This window comes from Etheostoma cragini, chromosome 14, assembly GCF_013103735.1.
Source record: "Etheostoma cragini isolate CJK2018 chromosome 14, CSU_Ecrag_1.0, whole genome shotgun sequence".
Classification (NCBI taxonomy): Eukaryota; Metazoa; Chordata; class Actinopteri; order Perciformes; family Percidae; genus Etheostoma; species Etheostoma cragini.
In genome coordinates, this window is record NC_048420.1 from 23,283,366 (window position 1) to 23,291,239 (window position 7,874).

Consider the following 7,874-nt stretch of genomic DNA (forward strand, 5'->3'; position numbering starts at 1 on the left):
ACATGCAGAAACAGACCCACACACACGCAGAAACAGACACACACAAACACACACGCAGAAACAGACACACACAAACACACACGCAGAAACAGACACACACAAACACACATGCAGAAACAGACCCACACACACGCAGAAACAGACACATACAAACACACATGCAGAAACAGACCCACACACACGCAGAAACAGACACATACAAACACACACGCAGAAACAGACACACACAAACACACAAACAAGACAAGGGACCAATCACACACGCAGGCTGAGGACCTCAAAGAGGCAGCGATACTGCACCAAGTGTCCAGGTTTTGGTGAAACGTGTCCGTTTAAAAGTAGTTTTAGTCGTGCAACAGAAACTCAGATTGGACAGATAGTCTAGCTAGCTGTCTGGATTTACCCTGCAGAGATCTGAGGACCAGGTAACCATAGTCCTCAGGTTGGACAGATAGTCTAGCTAGCTGTCTGGATTTACCCTGCAGAGATCTGAGGACCAGGTAACCAGAGTCCTCAGATTGGACAGATAGTCTAGCTAGCTGTCTGGATTTACCCTGCAGAGATCTGAAGACCAGGTAACCATAGTTCTCAGAAATCCATCACAGTTTAAAATACCAACACAAAGGAAGCCCAAGGCAATGGATCTGGCCTAGAAGAAGGAAATCCAGCAGACTTTCCGGCAGCAACAGAGCAATCCCAGAAGTCAAGGACATGGACTAGGGCAGACGCCACATTCATCTGATACCAAGGCTGAGTTTGTGGAGAGTTATGTGAGCACACGACTGTATATGTGGTAATGGATGTGTGCAGGTACAGTAGGTTCAGCAGCTCGCTCATTCTTTAAACTCAAGAGGTTCAAGGTTATTTTGAGCAAAACACCTCATGGTGTTTAAGGGTTGAGCAATTTGACAGCTACTAATAGCTTTAAGGTTTGGAAGAATTCAGGGAGGGATAATGATGTCAACTTCAGAAAGCAAGTTATTTTCCATGATGCTAGTGTTGGTAATCTGCAGCGTTACTAGGTGGATCTGTTAGTCAATTACAACAGGGTGTCACTGGAAAACCTTTCGTTTACTTGTCAAACTTCCCAGTATGTGTAAAAGTTAAGTCAAGTCCTACTAGGGAGGGTGGATTATAAAAAAGATCTTAATTAAGCATAATTACTTTGGTAATACAATCATAAGTCATTGTCTATTGGAAAGCATTTTGTTAATATTAACCCTTGTGTGGTCCTCGTGTCAAACTGACCCCTTTTCCTGTATCAATGTTCTTTTTAATTCCCCAAAATAACACAATTGATTCCACACAACGCTTTTTGGCAAGTACAGACCTCTACTTTAATTAATTTTTTGGTTTCTCATTCAATTTATAGCTGTCAGTAGCGAGACAAATGAAACCAATCGGTGCTGCCTACACCGAGTTCTCCTCCTGCTGGATTTTTCACCCAACAGGCTTAAAAAGGGCAAGTTTTAAACATGTTTTTAGCCTCTAAACATGTCCAAATTGTCATTACCAATGCTTAGCCATGTGCAGTGATTCCTTCCGAGCCAACACAGTGAATTTGACTGCAGTAGATGTGACAGAAAGGCAGAAATGTTGTGACAATCGACTAGTGTTGACTTCACCGGACAACAGGCAATACACAGAGGCATGTGACCTGGCTGAATTAACACAGCTAGGCATCAGATGTTAATCACAAGATTGTTTGGACTCCAAGTGATCACAAAATCAATGTCATAAAGAAAAAAACCTGTTTTGTGAATTATATTTTGGCAAAGAAAACTCTTAGCTCTCAAAATTACAAAAATAAAAATAAAATAAAAAAAAGGGCTATGTGTGTGCGACCTGAATTCTCCGTTAAGTATTTTGGCCCTGGCTTGTTTTGAACCCGTCTATGTGCCTCCGTCAGCGTCAGGGAATGGTTTAAAAGTGTTGCAATGCAGAACTTTATAAATAGCTGACTGAGGGGGATTTGTGACATCAGGTTTTCAGGAGTGTGTTTCTCCGTCTCACGACAGTCTCACATGACAAGTCCAAAAACAAGTTATCATGTCGGAAAACTTTAAACAGCCACAATACACAGTGATGACAGTAGCTGTAAACACCCCAAACAAACTGTGATTGCAACCAATCAGTATCTATTGTTGTGGTTAGGGTTAGGATCTCTCTCTCTCTCTCTCTCTCTCTCTCTCTCTCTCTCTCTCTCTCTCTCTCTCTCTCTCTCTCTCTGTTGGCAAATGCTCACATTCAATGGCGTCTGGCACATTGAAATGGTGTTCTCTTTACAAATGAAACCTTACCTTAACCATAACCATAACACCAGATGTCTGTCCCCCCCCCAATACATGCACATAGAGTGGCCTTTTATTACAGCCAGCCTATGGCACACCTGTGCAAGGTGGATGGATTATCTCGGCAAAGGAGAAGTGCTCACTAACACAGATTTATACAGATTTGTAAACACTAGTATTTGAGAGAAATAAGCCTTAAGTACATAGAAAAAGTCGCAGATCTTTGAGTTCAACTCATGAAAGACAGGGTCAAAAACTAAAGTGTTGCGTTTATAATTTAGTTCAGTATATTTTGGGAATGAAAAATTACAGTCGGTTTGTGGATTTCTCTCCAGCTAGATCGCTTTAACATGTCATTTTTTAATTCACAGATTCTGAGGTTTGGAAACAGGATGAGACAGTGAAATAGTATTTGTGTTGCAGGAATTGTAGTTTTTATGGACATTTTCCCACGTTCTGTGCCTTGAAACCTGCCTTGAGGAACTGTTGGAATCTCCATTGACAGCTCATGTCCCGAACAGCTTGACCCACAATGTCGTATTCTTTTAACATCTGTGCACTTACTTTCTCGCTAACGTTTGACACTTCGAGGCTTACGGACCTGTTCTTCCACTCTGGATCGATGACAGTTCATTTAGTTCAACAACAAAGTTCAATTTACCACGTTACACGCTGAAAATGATTATAAAGGTTATGAAGAACGTTTAAATGCAACATTTACCACGTTACACGCTGAAAATGATTATACAGGTGATGAAGAACGTTTAAATGCAACAAGGCAGGAGTGCTTCTTTTGGAAAATGATTGTAATCCCCTATGAAGAATGTGTTTAGGTCATTTCCTCTGTAACTAGAGTAGATTAGATAGGTGGGATTGCTGTGGACGAAGTACACAACGCAATACACGGGTAAGAACAAATGATGTTTAACAAATTTTACCAGCTAATTTAAATAGCTCATGTTACTGTACCGCGTGAACAGTTAACTTCACTTAACATTGCATGTGACATTCTCTTATGCCAGGGTGCAAACATTTTTGAAGAGCCACTGTTGCCTTGGCAACAGGGATTGGTTCACGAAAATGCAAACCACCCAGAGCGTTTTGTCTTCTCCTCCCAAACCCCAGTATATCTGCGATGTAGCCAGACCTTACTCCACAACGCTGTGGAAATAGGTCCGGCAATGCAGGACTACTTTTCTTAAAGGCCAGGAAAAGGGCGGTGGAGGGGGATCATTAGACCCGTTCCTGCTCCTGTCCCTCTTTATTGTGGGTCTTGAGTCTTGCGAGAGAGAGATGTGTAACTCACCAGCTGCTTCGTCACTGTGAAACCAGCCAGCAGCTTTTTCCTGCTTCGTTCAGACTGACAGCTTTACCATTCAGTAGCGATGTTATCATCAAAGGCATGAAGAAACAGAAAGGTTTATGAGAAGCTGGGCAGTGTTAAGTGATGCTTGATAAGTTGGTGGATTCCCCTCAGAAAATCAGGTTTCCTGGTACAAACAGGAAGCTGTTGTGTTCACAGAGAAAATCACCTGCTTCTTCCTGATGAACTTTCCCATCTGGGCAGTTGGTCACGCCTGCGTTCTTCCTTCATATTTTTTGGGGTTGTTGTTCGTCGTTGGCGAGAAGAGAGCTTCACGAGCAGAGTAAAAAGCTCGGGAATGTCAACGTAAAAACACTAAAAGAGCAACATGTAACTAGTATAAACCATTGAACACAATAAAGGGCAAAATCAGGTGAAGTCAGGGAATTCAGTGTGATAAAAACATGTTTTGAGCTTAGATTTGAACGCTCTGTCATTTTGGTATTATCTCCCCATTTTCCCATCTCTAAGTGTTTCTGCGTTGAACTCGTACGACATCCCATAAAATGATGGCGACCTAAACATGACGGTTAAGTTTAGTGATCTTTACAGTTACATTTAGCCGAAAAAAGGTAACTGTAAGTCGGGTACAGAGCACCAGTGGTCGTTGCAGTTAACCCTCGAGTTGTCTTCCTGTCAACCGTGCAACTTTTTTTTTTCTGGGTCGAAATCGAAAGCTTTTGATTTTCTTTTTTTTTAAACCTTTGTTGCTTTTCTCTCGGATGTTTTTGTAATTTTTTTTCTGAGCCTTTTGACATTTTTGTGTTTTTTTTTTGCTCCCATGTTTTTGAAGCTTTTTAGAACAATTTAGTCACTTTTTCAATGGTCTTACATAAAAAAATATTTTGTTGAATGCTGTAAAATTGACCAAAACATCCAAATTTAAAGAAAGCAGTGGGCTGATCATTGTGTGGAACACTCCGCGTTATTCTTCTGAAATTTTGGTTGAAAGACACTTTTCGGATATAGATTTCTTTTTTCAAAAGGGGTCAAATTTGAGGCGAGGACAACACAAGGGTTAAGTTTAGCCAACAAAAGGTGTCGTCCTGGCGACGACAGTCACGTAAAACGTGAAATTTATCACGATGCTTCCCCTGCTTTGTGCGATGACTCTGACAGTTGATGAGCACCGGTCAGAAGCGAGTCCCCTTAAGTAGTTCTCCCCCTTGACACAAACACCCAATTCGTGGGTGTAGCATTGGGTTTTCCCCTTAACTTCCTCCGGGACACAAACTCTAATCTCCGCCTTGAGAGCGCTGTGTTTTATGACCCACCCGAACGCCTCCCTACGAGGATCTTCGCGTTCCTATACAGCAGCAGTCATTGTGGTGCATACAGTATTAAATATGTTGAATACATGCAAATGAATGTGCATAACTTTGTTGTAGCTACATGTACGAATGGTTCATGAGAACTGTCTTAAAGGTGAGTGAGAAGATGAGTCTTGCAGAATCTGGGACTTAGTCTGAATCCCTTCCTCTCTGTTGTTGTATTGTCTTTCGGTTTTCTTGCCATTTGCTTTGCTTTGTCTGTCAAAGCGCTTTGCAACTCTTTATTAATGAGTACCAATAATATTTTTTATTGTTATGACTGTATTCGTGTTTCATTTATCCAACTAGAACCGTAAATGGCCTTCAGCGGCAAACATTATGAGGAACTTAGGGTTAAAGGTCACAGCACCTTTATAGCAGAGAGATCAAATACGCCCACAAATTTCACATCGGAAACGACAGAAAGCAAGGTTTTTTTTCAAGTGGGAAACGCATGTAAACAAACTTCACAGCGATAACATCTCGCCCACAACCTCTGAGTTTAACCTTCGGTCTTTAGGTCTGTTTGTTTTGCTGTTAAAACTCACTATGACACATCAATTTGTCAAGAAAGAACTTCCCTTTAAGCTGGTTGTTTCAGGTCTAGAGGCCTTTCCTGGTATTAAACAAACTCATTTCCCACTAGGGTAAAAGAGCTTTTGACAGGGGATTTGACAAGCAAATCCAGAGTCATTTATTGACTCAAATGAACAATGAGGGGTATAGATGAAATGGCGGCAGTGCATGTATGACCAGGCTGTGTGCTCGTTGGAGGACTTTCATCGTTAACAATGGACAGAAACCACTGAAGTTGTATTAAAGTGTGTTTACTTGCGAGTGGAATTCACTCAGCCCAAGGAATGAAAGTTGCTTGAAACCTTCCACGTTGGGAAATTTATGAGCAAAAAATGATCTATTATCATAATACAAAGATGTCATGAGTGTTAATCATAAGACAGATTTCAATGTTGCCGGTTTATCTTCAGTCTGGGAGTTTCCTCTGACTGCTCTGCCCCCCCCCCAGTATCACACATCGTATCATATGATTTATGCAAAATGTTTTAATATGAAGGAAAACAGTAGAATGCAACTCATAGCTTTTCTAACAGTGCTATATATATATATATATATATATATATATATATATATATATATATATATATATATATATATATATATATATATATATATATATATATATATATATATATATATATATATATATATATATGTATTTATATGTATATATACACACTGTATATACAGTACGTGTGTGTCTCCTGTTCTTAAGGTCTTGTTTTTGTTTCTCGTCTTTTTCAGGCATTCTTTGTCACTTTCTGTTTTATTTTGTAATTTAATGTGTGTGGACATCTACCCGCAAGTGATTTTTTGTCTTAGCCCGACATCTCCATTGCCAATCACATCAAAAAACAACATAGGAGATGGTTTCATTAAACAGCCTCAACTATGATCATGTGACCGTGAAATGGAACTAGTTAAGTTTAGGCAACAGAAATACTTAAAGGTTAGGAAAAGATCAGGGACGGGAACACAATGAGTTATGTTAAACTACTAAAATGAGATTGTAACTGCATCACAGACTAAGGTTTGTAAAAGTCGGGGTTAGGTTAAAACGTTTGATTATGGTTCCGGTTTAAAAAAGTCATCTTTGACTGACTTTAACACAGGAGTTGAACACTCCTGGGAAAAAGTCCTGTGTTTGTCTGGCCCATCCACCACCACAACCTCCCACTACTTACACAATCAACCGACGTGACAAAACGAGACCACAAGAACTACGATTGGTCCGCTTGAGCTGCTTGTGGTTTTGATCCCAGGGGGAGATTGTTGATCATGAAGACATCAACATCAAGAAACAGGAAAGGAGGCCCAGCCATCTTGCCCTTGTAAGTTGCATTCATCTGGCAAAGCCACCTCCACTCCACTGTACTCACTGCTATCAACAGCCAGATACTGTCTTGATATTGTCAATATTGTCACTGTAAATCAAAGAAATGTACACATGCATGCTTCCATATTCATGCTTGAGCGGCGACAATCCCTGATACAGCAGTGAAACCTTCCCATGGTGCATGACGCATCCATAAGGCCACTGTGGTGATACCAATGGGGGAACTCCAACACTATGAGCTATAAATCAAGTTTTACATCTGATGCCTCTTCCATTGCATACACAGCGCTTGTTTCGAGAATAAGTCAATGTTCATGAAGAACAGTGACGTCTTTTCGCTGTCATTTTGAAAGTGCAACCAATGAGATAACAGCTGTACGTGATGCAGCCAGAAGCGACACACATACGATATCAGAAACCAGCAAAACAATAGAAGAAAAGATCATCCTTTGTGTCTCGGAGTTCCCTGAATCTTACACCACCTAAAGACTTATCATGATCTTGGCGTAATGTCAGCAGTCAGATGGGGTTACCAGGTGTGTGAATAGACACATTAACAAAGCTTGTCGTTACCTAGCAATGAGAACTAGCTTCCTTTCTCGATGACATAGGCCAGAGAGCAAAACGCGTATCCTGTGTTGGCAGCGTACAAGAGATCGGCCTGCACAATAGATACCAGGTCTCAGACTGCTACTGGAGAGGATCTTCACCCGAAAAGAGGATGGGTCCCTAACCACCCTTGGCCCTGCTTTTCAGAATTGACGCACCCGGCAGAGCTATGGTCGGACACATTGTACCAAAACAACTTTATTACAAGGTCTCAGCGAACTATGAACTGCATGCTTCTTATTTAGAAGTGAACCTACCAATCCCACTGACACCAAGCAGACTGTGTGTAATGCTTTAGCTCTTTTAGCTCAAAATATAATGGATTGAACACACGTGATTAATATAATGCACTACGTGAATATGATGTTTATGAGCACACATGATATGAA